Source organism: Phyllostomus discolor, chromosome 4 (genome assembly GCF_004126475.2).
Source record: "Phyllostomus discolor isolate MPI-MPIP mPhyDis1 chromosome 4, mPhyDis1.pri.v3, whole genome shotgun sequence".
Lineage (NCBI taxonomy): Eukaryota > Metazoa > Chordata > Mammalia > Chiroptera > Phyllostomidae > Phyllostomus > Phyllostomus discolor.
This window is the reverse complement of record NC_040906.2, coordinates 115,379,727-115,400,057: the sequence shown is the minus strand read 5'-3', so window position 1 is coordinate 115,400,057 and position 20,331 is coordinate 115,379,727. Positions and strand designations below refer to the sequence as shown.

Below are 20,331 nucleotides of genomic sequence, written 5' to 3'. Positions count from 1 at the left end.
AAATAAACCCCAAGCCCAAATCGTTAGATTGCAAAGCGCGTTACAATAACCGGGACGGCTACGCAGGAAGCACTCCTGCACTGGTCCGGGTCTAAGGCGGCAGCTTCCCGGCCACGCAGCCTTCTCCTGGGCCTCGATTTTCCGGCCACCGCGGAGAGTCTGCCACACCTCTGCTAGCTGACAGGTCCCACGCGGGGCCGCAACTCGGTCCGCGCCCCCCGCCCCATCCTCTTCCAGAGTCTCGCCAGCCTACAAAAGGTGCAACCTCACAGCACATGCAGAGCAAACAAATAAGGTCGGCAGCGCAACGCCGGGAAGACTGCGAACAATGCGTCGGGCGGCCAGCGCCAGCCAAAGCGAGGGGCCCCGTGGGACACCGGGCGCGGGCGGGGGCCGAGGCGTAGCACCCGCCGGCCGCGGCTCTGGACACCTTACTTCCTGCTTCCCCGCCCGCGGCCAGACCCGGCTCTGCGGAGGGATATCTCTCCCCTATTCTGTCCCCCTCTCTCCCTTCCCCCCCCCCCCCCCCCCTTTTTGCTTTTCCCCCCCCCCCCCCCACTCCGCCTTTCTCCTTTAGCAAGAAAATTATTTGACAGTCGATTTGCTGACAGGGGAGGAATTTGCATCCTGGATTAAAAAAAAAAAAAGACCGAGAGGAGCTTGGGAACGGTTGCTAGGGGTGGGTAAAGGGTGAAAAAAAGGGGGGGCTTCGGGGAGCGGATAAGGAGGGTTAAGGGAGGGGCGAGGATGGGGAGCAATGCAAAAGGTAAGGCCAGGTTACCGCGGCTCGGCCCCGAGTGGGCTGCGGCCGGGGGAGGGGCAAGAGATACATATGTATTTCTGTCTTCTTAGCACACCCCCTTCCCTCTAAGCGATGGCTGAGAGGCGGTGCATGCAGATGGGGAGTAAGTTTCCTGAAGGGGAGGGTGGATGCACGCGCGCGGCCCCGCGCTGCAATTTCCACCGGGGAGGGAGAGTGGCTGGATGCGGAGAGTTTGGAGTTGCTTGTGGCGGAGGGCAGGAAGGGTAGCAGGGCCGGGAAGGGGGCTGGCGGGCACTATATCTGGGAGTAAGTTTCCAGGATCGGGAGAGCCTGCACGCTTGCTCGCTAGTAAGTTTCTGACCGGGGAGGGCGCGTGGGGAGGAGGAGAGGGAGGGGTGCATGTATATAGAAGGGGGGAGGGGGGAGCAGATTTCCTGCGGGGAGGCTGAATGCATATGGAGAGTAGATTTCCTGAACGGAGGGTGGAGGCTAGACGGACCGAGTAAGTTTCTTGCTAGGGTGGTGGCGGAGGTGGTGGTTTGGTGCTTTGGGAACCCAGAGCTTCCTACTGGTGCTGGGGGAGCACGCTGTTGGGTGGGGGTGGGGTGGGGGGCGAAGGGCCAGGTTCCCTGCTGGGGAGAGGGGCTTGCATCTGGGGAGTATGTTTCCTGGCGGAGCGATATTTGTTTACAGGCTGATGGCAGTACTGTAAGTGAGTAGCGCTTCTAGGAGGCGGCTGTGATATAAATTAATATTGAAATTACTCCATCAGCTCTGCTTGCCCCTCATCTCACCCCCCAAGCGGAGACTGGTCTTGTCGGATTGCCCATGCACTTGTTGCAGAAACAGCCAAGGTAGGCAAGAACCTTATTAAGTTTCATTTAAAAAAAAATTAGTTGGGGGATGCTCCGTGAGAAGACGCGGGGTGGGGGGAGGGGAAGGGACAAAGTGGGGGGGGGGCAAAAAGGAAAAATGTTCCCCCACTTCTTTACTTTCACTATATAACTAGGGCCTTCTCTCTGCTTCCCTTCTTCACTCTTTCCTCTCGGAGCTCCACGGCATCCCAGCAAAGGGGGAGGGGTGCGATGGGCGCTAAAATTGGCAGACCTGGCTTAAAGGGTGGTGGTGGGGCTTGCACTTGAAGGTTGTGATGTTATAAAGCCTTCATTCTTCCAGCCAAGAAACCGCAGGACCCTAGGGATGTGCCTTTTGGGGTTTTTGACATGATGCATATGTGTCTGTATATGCTCCTGTAAGGCTGTTTTGGGGGCTGGGTACCCCCAGAAGTTAAAGTGGCCACCCAGATGGGAGAGTATGTGAGAGGGTATACCTGCCCCTCCAGTCTCAATAAACTTCAGTTTGGAGGACTGGGAAGTTGCTGCTGGTGGTCTGAAGAAATAGATATTAGAAAACAACACAAAACCACCCATTCACTGGCTGAGGCCGAGAGCACCTGGTGGGCAGCCTCTGGTCAGCACTGGGCTGGAGCATGTGCGCCTGCCATCCTTAGGTTAAAAGAAAATGACTTCTGGTTCCTCCGTGTGCTTTCGACTGGCCTGCTAGAGCCAGCTTTGTGGAAACTCTTCCCAGACTAGACGCGGCTTTGGCAAGTGAACGTTAAGTGTTGAAGTCGGTTGCTAACATGGCTTGGGCTGTCTTGTGAAGTGTATGGAAGTGATGCTTAGGAATGATGATCCAGGGATAGCTGAAGAGTTCTTTCAAAAAATGCCTTCTGAAAGCCGACCGGGTGCACTTTTTTAGCAGGCCTTGGAGCAGAGCTTTAAAAAAGGAGTTTCCAGTTGTCCCACTTGGTACCAACCTTCTGCATCATTAGGCTGTTTCAAGAAAGCAGTCTGGTCACAGATGATGTGGTTTTGTGCCCACTGGAAGGATAACAAGCAGAAGTACTCCGTGGTTAACTAGTTAACCAGCAGTCTTTGCTTCTCCCTGCCTGTTTTCCTGGTCCTCAGCCTGCTGGTTTCTGCAGATGGGTTGTAAGTTTTGGCTGTCAGGTATCTGGATTATGCGGAGAGTTTTAACTTTGCCAGGATAATTTTAGCACCCGAGGTTTAAACCCAACATGTTTTAGTAGGGGCAGGGAGTAAACACTAGGCAGTGCGGTTAACTGAAGTTGGTTACGCTTTCTGCAGTTCTGTAGCTAGGCTCAATTCTGGTGGGAGAAAAAATGGGTTTAAAAATATTTCTCTACACATTACTGATGGACAGTGCATTCTTTCTTTCCTTCCTGTCATCAGATTTCCAGATTGAGAATTTGATATTTGGTAGCTTGAGAGTGGAGTTGGTTGGGAATTAAATATTACTGCCACTTATCAAATGTTCCTACCTAGGCATTGGTTAAACAAATTAGCTATTATTTTTTCCCTGCTTGAAATCTGTGCCTGGTCATGGTATGTGCTGGGAAGGTAAACAGAATCTCTACGTGTGTTTATCCTAGGACAGTGGAATTATTGACATGCTCACCCTCGGAGCCAAGAGCAGTCATTCAGTTTTTTTCCCCTTATATTTATGAGATTTATTTTATTGTCTTGCTTTGGCCATTAATCAAGCCAGCAGCTTTTTTTTTCTCTTCTGCTGGGATGTTCTTGTGGTAATAAAGGTTTGAAGGCCCATGAATCATAATTCATTCTTTTAAACATGTTGTGGTGACTGCCAGGGTTTGATTTATAGGAATTGATACTGGGAGCGACACACCTCTTTGGGCCCCGCCCTTTTGGGCATGTCCGTTTTTGCCGAAGGTTTGTTGAGAAGCCAGCTTGACATCTCAAAAAAGAGCGTTTCCCGTCTGCTTTATGGGCATGAGAAGATTAATTTTACAGGTTCCATAGTAAACATGAGTCTTTTCACAGCTTGGTAAGCAGGCTTCCACATCGCAGGCATGTGTTAATATCACATAGCATTTATGTGAGCTTGCTGTGAAAACAGTTGTTCTATGAACTGTGTGGAAAGTGCTCAGTTTTGCTTCCTTTAACCTGCTTGGGCCTGTGGTTTTTGTTGGGGTAGGAGCATTAATTATAAATGAGGGGACTGCTGCTTATATAATAAAATGTGTGGTTACAAAAACAAAGCTTATTTATCGTATTCATTTTCTCAATGTTTGATGGTTGGGCTGGTCACAGTAATCAAAAGCATTGTTTTTTGGAGGGTGGGGGTGGGGAGTATAAGGATTCTCCATAAAGTTGATTAATCAGAAAGTGTTAACATTGTTTTGCATTCAGTAGTTGGCTCAAGTTTATGGTATTTGTAAAGTGACAGAACTTTTCAAGGTGGTTTGATGGTCAAACCAAGGGGAAAATGTCACTGAGAAACGGGGAGGGTACCAGTTTCTAGCATTTCTGGGCTTCGGGTTTTTTTTTTTTTAATTAAAAATGCACAGTTTGATCCATGAGTTCCATCCATGTCTGACATCCTATGACTCGGTCTCGTGGAGAGAGGTTCTCCAGAGGTCTCGACAGTGTCTTCCTGGGCCAACGGCCAAATTGCTTCACAGACTTGGGCAAGTTGATTAACTTCTGTTTTTGTCTTCTCACGGAGAGAGTGGATTGGTACCTTGGCATTCCAAAAAAGACTTCTGAGTGACCTGGTAATCTTGACTATCATGGCAAGGAGATACTTATGAAAGCCTGCCAGAGTCTTGGGGAAAAAAGTGCATGGTTGAAACCCAATTATATGTGCTCACACAGAATGGCACATAATCCCAGGCACCAAAAATAATTTCAGTTCATCTCGGAAGTTTCCCCTGCAGCCAGCTGGTTCACCTGTCTAATTACGCTTGGTCAAGTCTAAGATTCATTGAGCAGTACTGGAAAGCCTAGTGGGGCTTTACCTATTCTCTGGGGAAAAAAAATTCACACGAGGGTAATTGGAATTTGCTTGTATATTTGCTATTGTGTTAATGGTAATGATATTGTATTACTGTTGCCTCTGGGACATTTCGTATTTTACTGTGGGCATTTTTGGGAAAAAGCTCTTGGTGTTTGTACTGACTTTGAACATTGACTGACCGAGACGAGTGGCCCAGACCTCAGGCGGGACAAGCCTGTGCTGATTGTCCTGCTCTAAGAGCAGTTGGATTCAGCTCATTTTATTTCTGACTTCATAAAACTGTAATTTAGGAGAGAGAGAGGATTAGGATCTTGAGGATTAGTACTAATATTTCTGAATGTGCATGTTTAAGGCGAGCCAATAAAATAAAGGGGAAATTAAACAGTTGCTTTCTCTTGTGGGGAGAGGGTGACAAGAGCGGCTGGCTCTTGTCCTGGGGAGGCTTCTCCACACGGGTACTGTGGCGTTTTGAGGAATAATGTAGGCTCGGTAGCATGAGTTTGATTCCAGGGCTCTCTTAATCTTTTTTTTTCCCCTGGGTTAAATTAAATACACAACCAAAAGTCCTGTGATGTTTTATAAGAATTTTCAAGTTCTCTGGGCATCTGTTTATAGGGTCTGCTGGTTAATTTGGGTTCACTAAAGCATCCATTTGATGAGTTTTGCCTTTTCTTCATGGAAGACAACAAGCTGAGAATGGTTGGGATGTGCTGAGCTATTGGGCTTTTGGTTTGGCAGCATTAACACTTTTTTTTTTTTTTTTTTTTTAGAGAGAGGAAGGGGGAAAAAAGAGCTCGTGTGCCTAAATGGCAGTGGTAACTCTAGGCTCATAGCTGCTAACAGTTACTTTCCTGCCATGACTGGCCCTGGTTTACTCACTTGTGCATTCAGCAGCTGCTTATTGGTCAGCCCTGTTTGCTAGGCACGGAGGTTAGGCTCTGGGAATATGTTGATAATTCAAACAGACATAATCTCCCTCTGCCTATCCCCCACCCCAACCCTAGTTTACAGTCCAGAGGGGAGGTTGACATGTAAAGAAATATATGTTGCAAAATGTGATAAACGCTCTGATGAAATCCTAGGGAGCAGTGACCTGGACTGACTTAGCTAAAGTGGCCTAGAGAAGCCTCCCTGGGCATGGGGTGGGGGGAGGCAGAGGGCAGCAGGCAGAGGAGAGTCGTGGTGGAAGCGCTTTGGTTTGGGGGGCACCTGACAAGAGGCAAAGGTAGAGAATAGGGAGGGAGTGGGCACAGGAGGTGATTGATCATGCAGGGCTCTGGGGGCCTTGAAAAGGTTTGGGTTTCCTTTGAAGTGTAGTGGGAAACCATTGAAACTTGCAGTGAGAAGTGACAGCCTCTAACTAATACATTGGTGGAGAGGGGCAGGTGTGGAACTGGGGAGCACAGTAGTGTGGCAGTTGGAACTGGCCAGGTGAGGAGGTGACAGAAGGTGAATGGAGGGAAGCAGGTGGGTGTGAGGCGAGCCTTAGAGGTAGAATGGGTCTGGCTCAGCGATGGGTTGGGTGGGGGGTAGGGAGGAAGACTGTCAGGTAACAGGTTTCTGGCTTGAGAAGTTGAGTAGGTGGGTGGTGCTCTCTGCTGAGATGGGGAGGAGGGAGAGCAAAGGGAGCGGAATCACAGCCACACTGTTTCAGTTGGGACTCCTTTGAGTTTGGGTGCATGTTCGACTCAACGTAGAGACATTAGGCAAGCAGTCTGATACAGCATCTGGCATTTGGTGCCAGAGGACTGGTGGGCAAAGGATGAAAATGTGGGGATGGTCAGTCAAGGGGTGGTATTTTAATCCAGGAGACTGGAGAACATGTCCTAAGGAGCCTGGAGGGAAAAGGCAATGGGTATGTGGGTGCATGTGATGAGGCCAGAAAAATCACCAATGGATTTGGCAAAATGGAAGCCACTGGCAACTTGGGAAAAAAACAGTCCCAGTGGAGCCATCAATGGATTGGGTAGGAGCAAGACTGGAGGGCGTTGGTGGGGGAATAGGAGGTAAGGAACTGGTAATAGCATGTGTAGACCACTTTTGGGCAAAGCCTGGCCAAGAAGGGGGGCTGAGGAATGGAACAGGAGCTGGAAGGACATGTGGTAAAGGGGAGGGATGCTGGTGGTGTATCTGTGTGCTGATGTGGAGGTCAGTGGAGAAGGAGTGGTTGACAAGAGCAGTGGGTTGGGCCACCTGAGTAAAAGCCCTGGAGGTCTGTGGGGGAAGATCTGGCCTTTCCTGGAGGAAAGACACTTCTTGCTTGGGTCCAGAGTGTAGGTGCTGGTAAGGGGAAGGTGAGGGAGCCATGCCTGGGCTCTGAGGTGCTCTGCCTCTCTAGGCTGAGGCCACACACCCTCCATGGGAAGCACTTTGGGCTCAGTATTTGACTCCAACTGGAGCCTGCAAGGGTTAAGACTGCATCAGAAAATTGTACTGCATTTTTTTTTTTTGAACATTTGACTGCATTACTGAGCAGTACAGAGGAAAGAGCAGATTCTTTCGCTTGGGAAAGAGGCATCAGATAAAGTAATTTGGGCCTTACATTAGATTTATTTGAAAACTATGATTGGAAAAAGACATCTGTGATTTTCAACCTTGTTCAAAAGTTGGTGGGCACTATGTCATATGTTTTGAACAAGAACCTCCAAAAAAAAAAAAAAAAAAAAAAAGAAGGCAGAGGTCTGCCTCTCCTTCCGGCTGCCTTTCACAGAAAGATGCCGTAGACTGCCAGCCTCCGTGGCCAGCCTTGGGGTTTGCATGGGAGGTGGGTGGGTGAGGAGAGAGACAGAAAACCTGGGTTGGGGTCCAGCTCTGTCTTTGGCTCTGGACAGGTCAGCCTCTGAGCCTGTCCCCACATGTGCAAAAAGAGGGTGAAGCCATCTGTCGCCTCTCCTCTCAGACCTGTGAGGATGGAATCAGATAATGCACGGAAAGTGCTATGTAAACTGTAATAGGCAGCGGTGAGGTGAATTGATCTTCAGCCAGATCTTATTTTCAGATATAAAAACCTGACAACCAGTGGAACACTTCCCTTAATTTCCCAAAGCTTCTACTAAAAACTGTTCACCGTGCCCATTTCCACTGATGTTCCCTCCTTGAAGCCACTTTCTATTTGGGGCTTCCAAGTCCTCTGTGATCCCTTTAGGGAAACTGATCTTCCTGTTGGAAGGCAGGCATCAGAATGCTGGTGGTGAAATGCTAGGTAGTGGAGGTTCCAACTCTGATTCCATATTTAGGATTTGAGAATCGTCCACCCAAAGGGCCAAAGTGACCTGATTTGTGAAGTGGGTACAGGAGAACCTTGAACCTACCCAAGAAAACAACTGTTGTCAAATCCTGCCCCGCCCCCCCCACCTCAGTCATCTTAACAGTCTTCATTTACATTCGGCATTTGTTTTGCAAATGAAGACTTGTGTAGAACTGAGTCTACTGAGAAACAGTTCTTCAGCCCTTAGTCTTATGTGTATGCTGGCAAGTCATTTCCAGTTTTAAAAAATATCCCATGATTTTCACTAATCAGACCCCTGGCATCTGCTTAGTAGAGTGAAGCTCTTTTTCTTTCTTTCTACATTAATTTTTATCATGAAAAATGTTTAAACATACTCAAAAAAGCAGGCAGACGGTGTAATGAACTCCCTTGTACCCCTTGCCTAGATTCAGCGGTTAGTCAGATTTTGCACACCTGTGGATAATGAGGCTTCTTGTATTTGTGTAATAAATACAAGTCGTCGGTTCTGAGAGATCGGTGGAACCGATATCAACCTGGTTTCATAGAGAGGGGAAAATAATCAACGAAAAATCAGAGAGGGAGGAAATGGATGCCGTCATTGAAATAACTAGTGTGTATCTAGCATTTTTTTGGTCCAAAGACTCTTTGGCTTGTCCTATTTTATCTGTGTCTTGCCACAACCATAGGAGGTCGATATTCTCATTTTAAAGCTGGGGAAAATGAGGCTCAAGAACTAGAATTGAAACAAAATACAAATGAGTTATTAACCTGGAGTCACATGACCAGCCAGCATTCAAAGCCCCAGTTTAATGCCAGAATTTGAATGGTCTGCAAATTTTGTCACCTTTCAAATGGATAATGCTACGCAGTATTAGACAAGAATGTGACAGAATGTATGCAAAAGATCATGGAAACCAAGACCTTCATCTGGGGATTTCAGGCTTACAACTCCAGTGACCTTAGTTGGAAATAGTCAGATGATTTAAACATGTTTGGGGCATTACATTTTTAAAAACTTGAGTCGTCTGGCTCATTCTGGAGCACACGGCTTTAAGCCTGACTCATAATTAAAGCCAAAACTTGACTTTAACAAATCACAGGGCTGTTCTCCATCAGCCTCCTGCTCTCAAGCCCGTCCCTCTGCGGGGCCCCTCAGTGTGGTGGAACCGGGGCAGTCTGTGGTCATTTCTGGATAGTGTGGTCCTTCGTCTGCAGACTCGGGTTTGGACATAACTGGGTTTGGGCATTTGGCTACCTTGGAAAGCTGCTCGAGGGCCTCAGGGGTCTTCGTCAAAACAAAGGCTGCTCTGGGCGCCTCTCCTCATCTTTGGGAGATTGCCTGCAACCTAACATCTTTGAAACATGTTTTAAAAGGAAGAGAGAGAAAAAGATGGATTTGGTGCCAGGGGGTTTTAATTCCCTCTGTTGTCATCACAATAGGAGCTACCAAGCTCCCTTAAAATTTAACTGAAGGATCCCGGGAATTGAGGCTGGTGGTCAAGTACTGGGACTTGTCCACTTCCCTTTTTTAACTGGGGGAACACATGCTAGCCAAGGGGTTTTCATGGGGAGCCACGGTAGGTAGGACATTTAGGGGCCTCTTTCCTTTTGAAGCATCTATCTGAGCTGCTTTAGAAACCAGTGTGGAATTCATACAGTCTCCTGCACCGACGCTCATCCCTGAAGTCTGAGGGTGCTGCGTGCCTGGCTGTGGGTCGGGGCTGTGGGGTGGTCTGCAGGGGTGCAGCTGGGCTCCTGCAGCCCCTGGTGCTGGTGTCAGAGTTAGCACTGGGCGTGTCTTCCACCCCTTCCAGACTGCCCTGGGGAGAGCAGAACTGAGTCATTCATTTTGTGCCCCCAGTCCCCAGAACAAGCCTGGCAGTAGTTAGTACAGTGTAAATGCTTACTTATTTAAGAATCAGCTGTTGTTTGTTTGTTTATTTTTGTTTTGCCTTTGGTTTTCTCCCTACCGGGTTTTGTTGGAGGAGAAATCCAGGCCTCTCTGCCACCAGAGTCAGTTCCTGCAGCCGCTGAAGGAGACCAGACGAGAGAAATGTTTCCTTCCTTCTTGCTTTCTTGGCCTCACTGCCTTTAGCTGGGTTGGTTTAACTGAGCTCTCAAATGCAAATGCGGCCCCATCCCCCATCCCTTTTAATAAGTGACATTTTGTTAAATCAGTTATTCAAGACCTTATCTATATTTCTGTCTGTGCTGGCTTAGTCAAAATAGGAAAGAGAGTGAATATTAGATTTCTTCGCCCGCCCCCTCCTCCCTCCCCTTTGAGCAACTCTACATAAGATTTCTGATAGGGGAGGGGTGCTGTGTCCTTGAAGAAGTAAATGCTGCGTGCAGAAAAAATGTGGAGGGCTTTGACTTGTAGCGAATGCTGTTTTTCAGCAGCTGTGATTTTTCCATTTTTCTTTTTCTTTCTGTTTTGATTAGTGGAACTCATTGTGCTCCGGGGTTGGGAATTGCGTTGGGGGAGGGCACGGGGAGAACAGCTTTTACTGGGAGAGCTCGAGTTGGGGAGGAGGCAGGGGAGAAGGGATTTATTGAAAATATATGTCTACTTCTGCTATGATAAAGCGGAGGGCATGTAAAAATGCAAGGGGGAAATCATTATTGTGGTAATGTAGGCAGAGCACCGCTTTCTCATTAACGGAGCTTAGCCCACGTGGAGGAGGAGGCTGCCTGGCCGCTTTGAGAGTTGGGGTATTCAATAATGGCAGAAACTCAGGGGATTGTCTCCATCCCCCCTGCTCACCCCCTCCAGCTGCCTTCTCCTTTCTTTCTCCCATCGGTTTGTAGCCTTTTCATAGCTGCTTGTTGGATTTCATGGGCTCCTTCCTCACCCCTGCCACCCCACAATGCTGGAAGGACTGTTTAATTTTTAAAGTTAGAAGGAAAGAAAATAAATTTTCTCCTGGGAACTCGAGAAGAATTTTGGCAACACAGGGTGAGTCAGAGATTGGATTATATACCCTGCATCCAGAGAGCACCAAGAAGCGGCTATTTAGGGGCTCAGGAATTTGCATATGCTGTGGGGGTACCCAAATGAGGGTTTCACATCTCTTACTACTGTTTATTATAGAGAGCTTACTAGGTGCCTGGGCCTGTGCAGATGTGTCAGTCATTCATTCATCTCCCCGACAATTGTAAGAGGCAGAGGTGATGCCCACTTTGCACTGGAGAAAACTGGAACTCTGGGCATTTCAGCAGCCACTGAAGAACATGCAGGTGCTGAGTTGTGGAGCTGGTCTCCAGACCCAGGACTAACTCCAAAGGCTGGCTCCTGATCATGAGCCTACGCTGCCTTTAAAAACTGGCTAGTCACCTCTGCTGTTCAGGCCTCTAGATTCTAGGAACCTGGGGAAAAGGCAGCAACTGCAAGGCCTGCTGGGGACAGTTATGGGTAGAGTGCTAGGAATGTTCATGAGGACTCATCCTGAGCTGTTGTTCTAAGGAAGGTCAAGGTTAAGGACTTGCACCGTTGTTAGAAGAGGTGAGTGCCCGGCCCCCATCTCTACCAGGTTTCTCTGACTTTGCTGACAAGTTGTTCATCAAGCATTTATTGAGAGCCTCCCATGTGCCAAGATTGTTCAGTGGCTGGAAATACCAGGACAAATAAGACACAGAACTCAGAGGCCAGTGGAAGATGGTTATGAGAATGTAGAAATATGATACATGGTGATGCCTGCCTAGAAAAAGACATTTCAGAAGCAGCAAGGGCAAGAGACTGTGTAGAACAGCCAGGGAGGTCTTTGTAGGGAGGTCTCCGTGGAGAGGTGGAGCCTGGTGGCCTTGTGCCTGTTTTGTGAAGGCTTGCCAGGTGTGGGGGGTGGGTGTGGTGGCGGGGGGCGAGCAGCAGATAGCAGGACGAGTATAGGAAGCCACATGCAGTCTGCCCTGACTGAAACGTCACTTCAAAGCTTACCTATCTAACTTTATTTCCTATCACCTTTGGTTTAATGCTCTAAAACTGTGCTGTCCACTATGGTAGCCATTAGTCATGCATGGCTATTTAAATGGAAAATAATTAGAAATTAAATAGCATGGGCAGGTATGCTCCCCAGTTGTACTAACCGTATGTCAAGTGCTCAGTAGTTACATGTGCCTAGTGACTACCCTTTTGTAAAACATAGAGAACATTTCCACTTGTGCAGAAAGTTCTGTTAGCTCGTGCTGCTCACCAGCTTTGCTCCTGGGGAGGGGGTGGCTTGGGATGGGAGTAAAAGGCAGAAAACTGTATTTGAACAACAATAAAACAAACAAACAAACAAAAAAAAACCCAACCCCCCGCCTTTGCTCCTAGGTTTCTTCTGCATGGCATGTTTGCTCCTTCACCCCTCACCTGGCTCACTGCCCCCTCCTCCAGAGGCTTGCCCTAACACCCCAGCCGGGCTTCCTTCCCACCGTCCACCTGCATTGCAACAGTCCCTCGCTGCATCTGTCTCCCCAACGGGACTTTTAGCTTCTTAAGGGTATAAGTAAGGTCTTGTTCATCCCTGTGCTGTGTCCTGTGTATCATTGTGTCCCCAGTACCCAGCTGGGGCTTGGCACATGGGAAGTTCTCAGTGACTGTTACAGGTGTTGGGGCTGGAGAGGTAAGCAGGGGTTGGGCAGGGAGGACCTGGTACCACATTATGGAACTTGGTCTTGACCCTGTAGGCAGTGGGAGTCGCTGAAGGGTTTTAGTGAGGAAGGGTTTGTGGGGGAATGGGATCAAGTCAGATTTATGTATTGGCAAGATTACTCCTAGAGGTGTGGGGGACAGGCTGGAGTCGCTGAGCTTGTAGGTCAAGAGATCAGTTAGGAAAGTGGGAGCAACACAGGGGAAAGAGGGTCTGGATGCCTAGGCTGTGGCAGGGATGTTGAAAGAGTAGCAAGACCGTCTGGCCAAGTCAGGACCTCCTTCTGTTTCTCTCCATTTTGGATGCTCTTTGCGGTTTCTAAGGGCTACTATGGAAAGAATTCTCTTTGATTTCTTCTGTGTCCCTTTGCTCTTTGAGACCCTGGGCCAGTGCTCGGTGACCTTCCGTTTCCACTCTTTGTCAGCCTGCTGCCCTCTTGCCCCCCTCCTCTGTCCTTACCTGTGCTTTTCCCTTCAGGTTACGTCTTACTCCATGTCGTCCCATTTCTAACCCTTACGATGGAATCTGAGCAGAGGCGGGGGTTCGGCCCTTTGTCTTTGTCACCCGGTGCCAGGTTCTTCTCTGAGGACACTTTCAGGGGCTTAAAGTTAAGAAGCTTGTAGAATTCTGAAGAGGAGTCTGGGAAGTAATGCGATCAATCTAGACTGTTTGAGATAGCTAAGAAGGAACCAAGATGGCAAAATTTAGAGAAGCGTAAGAGGATTGTTTTCTTTAGGAAGGTGAGGCAGTGTGTACTGGCCATGGTGCGCCTTTGAGGATACAACACATTTCAAAATATAACAGCCACCTACTACGTACAGAAATGCACCATCACTTCACATACAGGGGTAGGTTAGTAACAGTAAATAATACAATAATCAATTAATAAATAATAATACAAGAATAAACTCTGTTTTGCGTACTCACAACTGTAAATTTACTTTTGCTCACCCCTGTATTTTACCTCATTTAATCCTGAAAGCAAGTCCACGAATAAGGTGTTATTGCCCCCATTATACAGCTGAGGATGAAGAAGGTTACTCCAGGTCTCGTGACTAGGAAATTGCAGAGCAGGGCTTTAAACCCAGGAACCAGACCTGGGTGACTGTAAAAGCAGGTGCTTTTTTCCCCTCTTTCTTATCCTGCCTGCCATCTAGCCCTGCCCGTCAGCATGGCCTGAATTTTGTTCAGAAATATGACTCATAATATGGTTCAAGAGGACCACACCGACCCTCTGAGGGTGTTACTGGGCAGCAGTCAAATTCTCAGAGCCTCTTCTTCCCTATCCTCAGTTCCTTTGCTTTCTTTACTGGCTGAAACACGTTCTTCTGAGAGGGAAAGGAGATAAAAGATGCAAACGTGCTTTGAGAACTATAAAGCCATATTCTTGACTCTTCTGCATAATTGTTTTCCGAAGGGGCAAAGTTCTGTGAGGGCTGGGTGCCGGCGCTGTGTTTGCATTTGGGGCAGGATGTGTGTGCGGGTCATACAATCACCATTGTTCACGTCCAGAAGTGCTCGGGCCTGAACCTGCCCTCGGCTCCACCCCGGTTGTTCCGCATGGTTTGGGGGAACGGCTGGGGGCTGGGCCTCATGGTACACAGGCCTCTGGCCAGAGCTGGAGTGCCCTGCATGACCTTGGGAAAGTCACTTCACCTCCCTAAACCTCTCTTTCCTGAAATGGTCACATCTATGTGAATAGGTCATTGGGAAGGTTGATGGCAGAATACGCCTAAAACTCAGCACTTCGTAAGCCAGACGGTGGCACGGGTTTGTGGACTGGAAGTCATGGGCACTCCACGGTCTGTTGAGCAGACTTTTGGCCCATCCATCCCCTGTCCCTGGTCGGGAGGCATGGCTCAGATTTACAGTCTTCTCTCCTGCTTTTAAGGCCTGGAGGAGACGTGATTCAGAGCTTCATTAGAGCTAAGACTTTTTTTTCACTGAAATTGTGTAAATGGTAAGTGAGAACAGTTTATAAAACCTTCTTTTGGGGAGGGAGACTACAAACGGTACACAGTAATTGTAGAGAAATTGGAAAATACTGACAGGTATAAGGAAGAAAATAAAAATAGTGTTTAATTCCTTCCTGTTAACATCTTAATAATTTCCTTCCAGAACTTTTTCTAGGCAGTATAGTCTGGAGTCAGGCTGTCGGGGTTCGCATCCAGGAGCCTTCACTCCTTGGAAACCCTGACACTGACCTGTGGCGCTCAGGGGAGAAGCGAGGCGAGGCAGGTAAAACAGTTGGGGAGCACCTTGCGGGTAGTAAGAAACATTTGCTATAATATTCTGCTTTAAAATCATATTAGGATTATTTTGAGTGTGCTTTAATATAGTGCTCATTAAATGTTTCTTAGAAACTATTTTCCTTAAATAGTTGTTTAGCGTCCTCTCAAATAGATTCCATGTTTAATGAGTATTTGTGGAGCACCTACTGTGTACCAGGTACTGGATTCCATACTATCTTTTTAGTCTCTGTTATTGAAATTTAGCTTATCATTTTTGACCATTGTAAATAATGCTTTGATGAACATTCAGGTACATAAATCTTTGATCATCTCTCAGGTTATTTTCTTAAGATAAATTCCTGGAAAGAATTCCTATGTTAAAGAGAGGAGGCATTTGTAAGGTTCTCGATAATATTTCCTAATTGTTCCTCACAAAGTTTAAAAATTAATTTGTATTCAAACTGAGCATTTGAGAGTACTCACCTCACTTCATTGGCCCTGATATCATTGTTTCTTAAAAATAGTAATTCTTGTGTCACATGGATTACCTTCTAAATAAGACACATTAGCCTTGGCCGGTGTGGCTTGCTTGGCAAACCTAAGGGTCACAGGTTTGATTCCCGGTCGGGGCACATGTCTTGGTTGCAGGTTTGGTCTCCAGTTGGGGTGTGTGCAAGAGGGGACTGGTCAGCGTTTCTCGCCCTCTCTTTCTCCCCCCATTGCCCTCTCTGTAGAATCAATAAAAATAAAAAAAAAATAAGTCACATTAATTCTCTGGGCCTCCATTTTTTCTTACTGCAAGGTGGAGTGCAGATGTCTCTTGCATGATGACTGTTATTTGTTAATTTAGCAAGGTCTTTGGATTTCTCTTATGGAAAGACTATGCAGATGACCAGAATTACTATCAGAAGTGATTCTTTCTGCTGAGTGAGAACTTCCTCGTGTTTATGGAAAGAGGACTTAAGGAGTACCTCTCTCACACCACTCAGAGTGAGCGAGCCTCCCGGGTGAGCACCCGTCCCTGTCTGGGGCACAGGATGTGACTGATACCTGGTCTGTCTGTGTTGGCAGACGAAAGCATTCTCACTCACACGAACAAATGTTGCCTATAATTGGCTGCAGAATTACAGGTTTTCTGTCCAATTTTCTAGGAATTTGTTCGTTTTGAAACTTTATAAGAAAATGAAGGCTACTTTTAGCTCCCTCAAGTATAAGAAAATACGGTCATAGTTTTATATGAATTTAAGTACCAAGAAAAAGTTGTTCTACTGAAAATGCTGAGGAGTATAAAGAAAATTAATATCAGTCACCACTTTATCAACTTGATAGACCCTCTGCTTTACAAAGCGGTGTGTTTCTTTCTAGTATTTTTTATATATACATATATATTTGCATGGTAGGATGCTTTGTGTGATTCTATATTTTGTTTTTTAGAGCCTACCTTAAATCAATACTTTAACCATTTCCTGGACGATGCAAGCTTCCCACAACACTTAGACTGCTTTTATGTCCTAATGCCTTTTGAGGTCTTGGGTTTTAATTCTCTCTCTGTACAGGGTGGGGCAAAAGTTGCTTTTAGAGTAGATTTACAGTTGTAAGTACACAAAACACAGTTTATTCTTGTGTTATAATTTATTAATTATTATGTTATTTTCCATACAAACAACTGTAAATCCACTTTTGCCCCATCCTGTTTATTAAATCCCACAAGACAGTGGTTTTTTTGTTTACTTTTTAAAGATTTTATGAGCCCTCACTGGTGTAGCTCAGTGGATTGAGCATGGGCTGCAAACCAAAACATCGCAGGTTCGATTCCCAGTCAGGGGACATGCCTGGGTTGCAGGCCACGGCCCCTAGCAACCGCACATTGATGTTTCTCTCTCTCTCTTTCTCCCTCCCTTCCCTCTCTAAAAATAAATAAATAAAATCTTAAAAAAAGATTTTATTTATTTTTTGCGGGGGATGGAGAAAGAGAAGGAGAGAAGCATCAGTGTGGTTTCCTTTTGCTTGCCCCCCACTGGGGATCTGGCCCACAACCCAGGCATGTGCCCCAACTGGGAATCAAACCAGAGACCTTTTGGTTCACAGGTCAGCACTCAGTCCACTGAGCCATACCAGCCAGGGCAAGACAGTATTTTAAAAAATCAATAATAACAGATTAATCCATGTATTTACTCTCTTTGATGTTCTTTGTTTCTTCCTGTAGAATCGCGCTCAGCTCTTCTCTCAGATGGATTACCTTCTGCTTGGAATTCTGTGTGGTTGTGTGTGTGTGTGTGCGTGCCTCCCCATGTGGTGGAGGGTGTCTGCTGCTGTCACAGTTCACTCAGCTTTTGTCTGAACACCTTCTTATTTGCAGGGTATTTTCACGGGGCAGAGAGTTCTAGCTTGTCTTTCTTTTTTATTTAATCCTTTAAAGATATTCCATTGTTTTCTGGCTTCCTTCATGTCTATTAAAAAGTCACCTGTCAGTTTTATTGTGGTTCCTTTGACAAGAATGTATTTGTTCTGTTTAGTTTTGTGTTTTAGTAGTTTTACTATGATGTGCCTAAGTGTGGTTCTCTTTGTATGTATTCTCCAGGGTCTTTGGAGAGCTTCCAGAATGCATAGCTTGATTTGATTTTTTTTGGTCAGTTTTAGAAAATTCTTGGGCAGTTCTCTTCAAATATTGTTTTTGCCCCATTATTTCCCTCCTTTTCTTAGATTCCTACTCATCCTATGTGTCTCTGAAGCTCATTTTTGTATTTTCTGTGCTTCAGTATGAGTTTTTTCTGCTGACCTGTCTTCCAGTTCACCAGTCATCTCTTCTCCTGTTCTCACATGTTGTCAAACCCATATATTCAGTTCTTTTTATTTTTTTAAATATTTAAAAAATATATATTTAATAATATATTTTATTGATTATGCTATTACAGTTGTCCCATGTTGCCCCCTTTATTCCCCTCTTCCCTGCACACGCCCTCCCACCTACATCTCCCTCCCGCCTCCCCCCTTTAGTTTATGTCCATGGGTCATACATACAAGTTCTTTGGCTTCTACATTTCCCATACTATTCTTGCCCTCCCCCTGTCTATTTTCTACCTACCATTTATAGTACTTATTCTCTGTATCATTTCCCCCTCTCCTCCTCCCACTCCCCTGCTGATAACTCTCCATGTGATCTCCATTTCTGTGGTTCTGTTCCTGTTCTAGTTGTTTGTTTAGTTTGTTTTTTAGGTGTGGTCCTTAATAACTCTGAGTTTGTTGTCATTTTACTGTTCATACTTTTTATCCTTTTTTTCTTAGATAAGTCCCTTTAACATTTCATATAATAAGGACTTGGTGATGATGAACTCCTTTAACTTGACCTTATCTGGGAAGCACTTTTTCTGCCCTTCCATTCTAAATGATAGCTTTCCTGGATAGAGCAATCTTGAATGTATGTCCTTGCCTTTCAGGACTTAGAATATTTCTTTCCAGCCCCTTTTTGCCTGTAAGGTCTCTTCTGAGAAATCAGTTGACAGTCTGATGGGAACTCCTTTGTAGGTAACTGCCTCCTTATCTCTTGCTGCTTGTAGGATTCTCTCCTTCATTTTCATCTTGGGTAGTGTAATTATAATGTGCCTTGGTGTGTTCGTCCTTGGGTCCAACTTCTTTGGGACTGTCTGAGCTTCCTGGACTTCCTGAAAGTCTGTTTCCTTTGCCAGATTGGGGAAGTTATCCTTTATTATTTGTTCCAATAACTTTCCCACTTGTTGCTCTTCCTCTTCTTCTGGTACCCCTATAATTCGATGGTGGAACATTTAAAAATGTCCTGGAGGTTCCTAAGCCTCTCCTCATTTTTTTTGAATTCTTGTTTCTTCCTTCTTTTTTGGTTGGATGTTTCTTCCTTCTGGTCCACCCTGTTCATTTGAGTCCCAGTTTCCTTCCCATCACTATTGATTCCCTGTACATTTTCCTTTATTTCACTTAGTGTAGCCTTTGTTTTTTCATCTAATTTTCGACCAAATTCAACCAATCCTGTGAGCATCCTGATTACCAGTGTTTTTAACTGTGCATGTGATAGGTTGGCTACCTCTTTATTGCCTAGTAGTATTGTTTCTGGACCTTTGAAGATCTGTTCTTCCATTTGGGCCTTTTTTTTTTTTCTTGATGTGCCTGTTACGTAGTGAGGGGCAGAGTCTTAGGTGTTCACTGGGGCGGGGCACCCCAGTTGCTGTGTTGTGACACTGTACACGGGGCAGGGGTCTGAGAGGGAATAATGGCGCTAGCTCCTCTTGCTGCTGGATTTCAGCCACTTTCCCTGCTTCCCACAAACAAATTGGGCCCTTCTGGTGCTGATTCCTGGGTGGGTGGGTTTGTATATGTTCTAGGAGCCTGTGGGTCCCTCCAGTGAACTCTCCTGTGAGGCTGGGAGTTTCTCCTGCTGCCGCCGCAACCCCCCACAGGTGTTTTCAGTGAGTGGTTTGAAGCTTTATTTCCTGGCGCTGGGACCCCGGGTTGTGTGGGCCATCCTGCTCCCCCTTTGTTTTGCCTGGTTTATCTGCACGCAAATGTGAGACCACCTGGTCTGCCAGAGGCAGCCTTGCCAGCCAGCTGCAGCCTTACAGGCCCGGTTTTACAATCCGCCACCTCGCTGGGTCTGCCAGCCGCTGCCTTGCCACAACCCCTCTCCACCCAGCCACTGGACTCTGCCCCTCCTACTGGTGTGGATGAATGTGTCTTCTTTAACTCCTTGGTTGTCGTACTTCCATACAGTTTGATTTTCTGTCAGTTCTGGTTGTTTTTTTGTTTTTAAATTGTTGTTGTTCTTTGGGTTGTGCAAGGAGGCACAGTGTAAAAAGTTTCAAAAATTAATTTATTTCAGAGAAAAGGGAAGGGGAGAGAGAAACATCGATGTGTGAGAGTCCATCAGTTGCCACTCACATGCTCCCAACTGGGGACCTGGCTGCAACCCAGGCATGGGCCCTGACTCGGAATCGAACTGGTGACCTTCCAGTTTGCAGGCCGGTGCTCAATCCACTGAGCCATGCCAGTCAGGGCTTACTTTTTTTAATTTTTAAAAAAGATTTTATTTATTTCTAGAGGAAAGGGAAAGAAGGGAGAAAGAGAGGTAGAGAAAATTCAACGTGTGAGAGAAACATTGATCAGTTGCTTCTCACATGCCCCCAGTAGGGGACCTGGCCTACAACCCAATCATGTGCCCTGACCGGGAGTCGAACTGGTGACCTTTTGCTTTGAGGGATGACACCCAACCTACTGAGCCAAGCTGGTGAGGCCCATGTGCTCAATTTTTAATTTTTTTAAAAATTGTAAATACTTTATTATAAATAATATATAATATTTATACATTTAAAATAGAAATATATTTATATTTATAATAAAACTTGAGTGGATGGATTTTCTTTTTTGGGGTTTCTTTTACTTAAAATTTTTTAGAAAACTATGGTTGGCATACAACACTGTATTAGTTTCAGGTATGCGACATAGCGATCAGACATTCATATAACTTACAGAGTGAGCTTCGTGAGTCTGGTGCGGATCCAGCACCACACACAGTTATTATAGTGTTACTGACTATATTCTCTGCGTTGAACTTCGCTTTCCCTTGACTAATTTTGTAACTGCAGTTTGTCCTTCATCTCCTTTACTGTT

General features: G+C 46.2%; 1 protein-coding gene across 9 annotated transcripts in view; it reads left to right on the top strand.

Moving 5' to 3' along the window:
- Positions 1–567: 567 nt before the first annotated feature.
- The window catches only part of TRERF1 (transcriptional regulating factor 1), a 201,763-nt gene continuing 181,999 nt past the window's right edge, over positions 568–20,331 (top strand). For 5 of the 9 annotated variants that reach the window (XM_036025041.1, XM_036025040.1, XM_036025039.1 and 2 more), the window contains exons 1-2: positions 912–1,111; positions 1,536–1,617. The gene's annotated coding sequence lies outside the window, so the exon portion shown is untranslated. The other 4 variants (XM_036025037.1, XM_036025035.1, XM_036025036.1 and 1 more) reach the window with 4 other exon arrangements.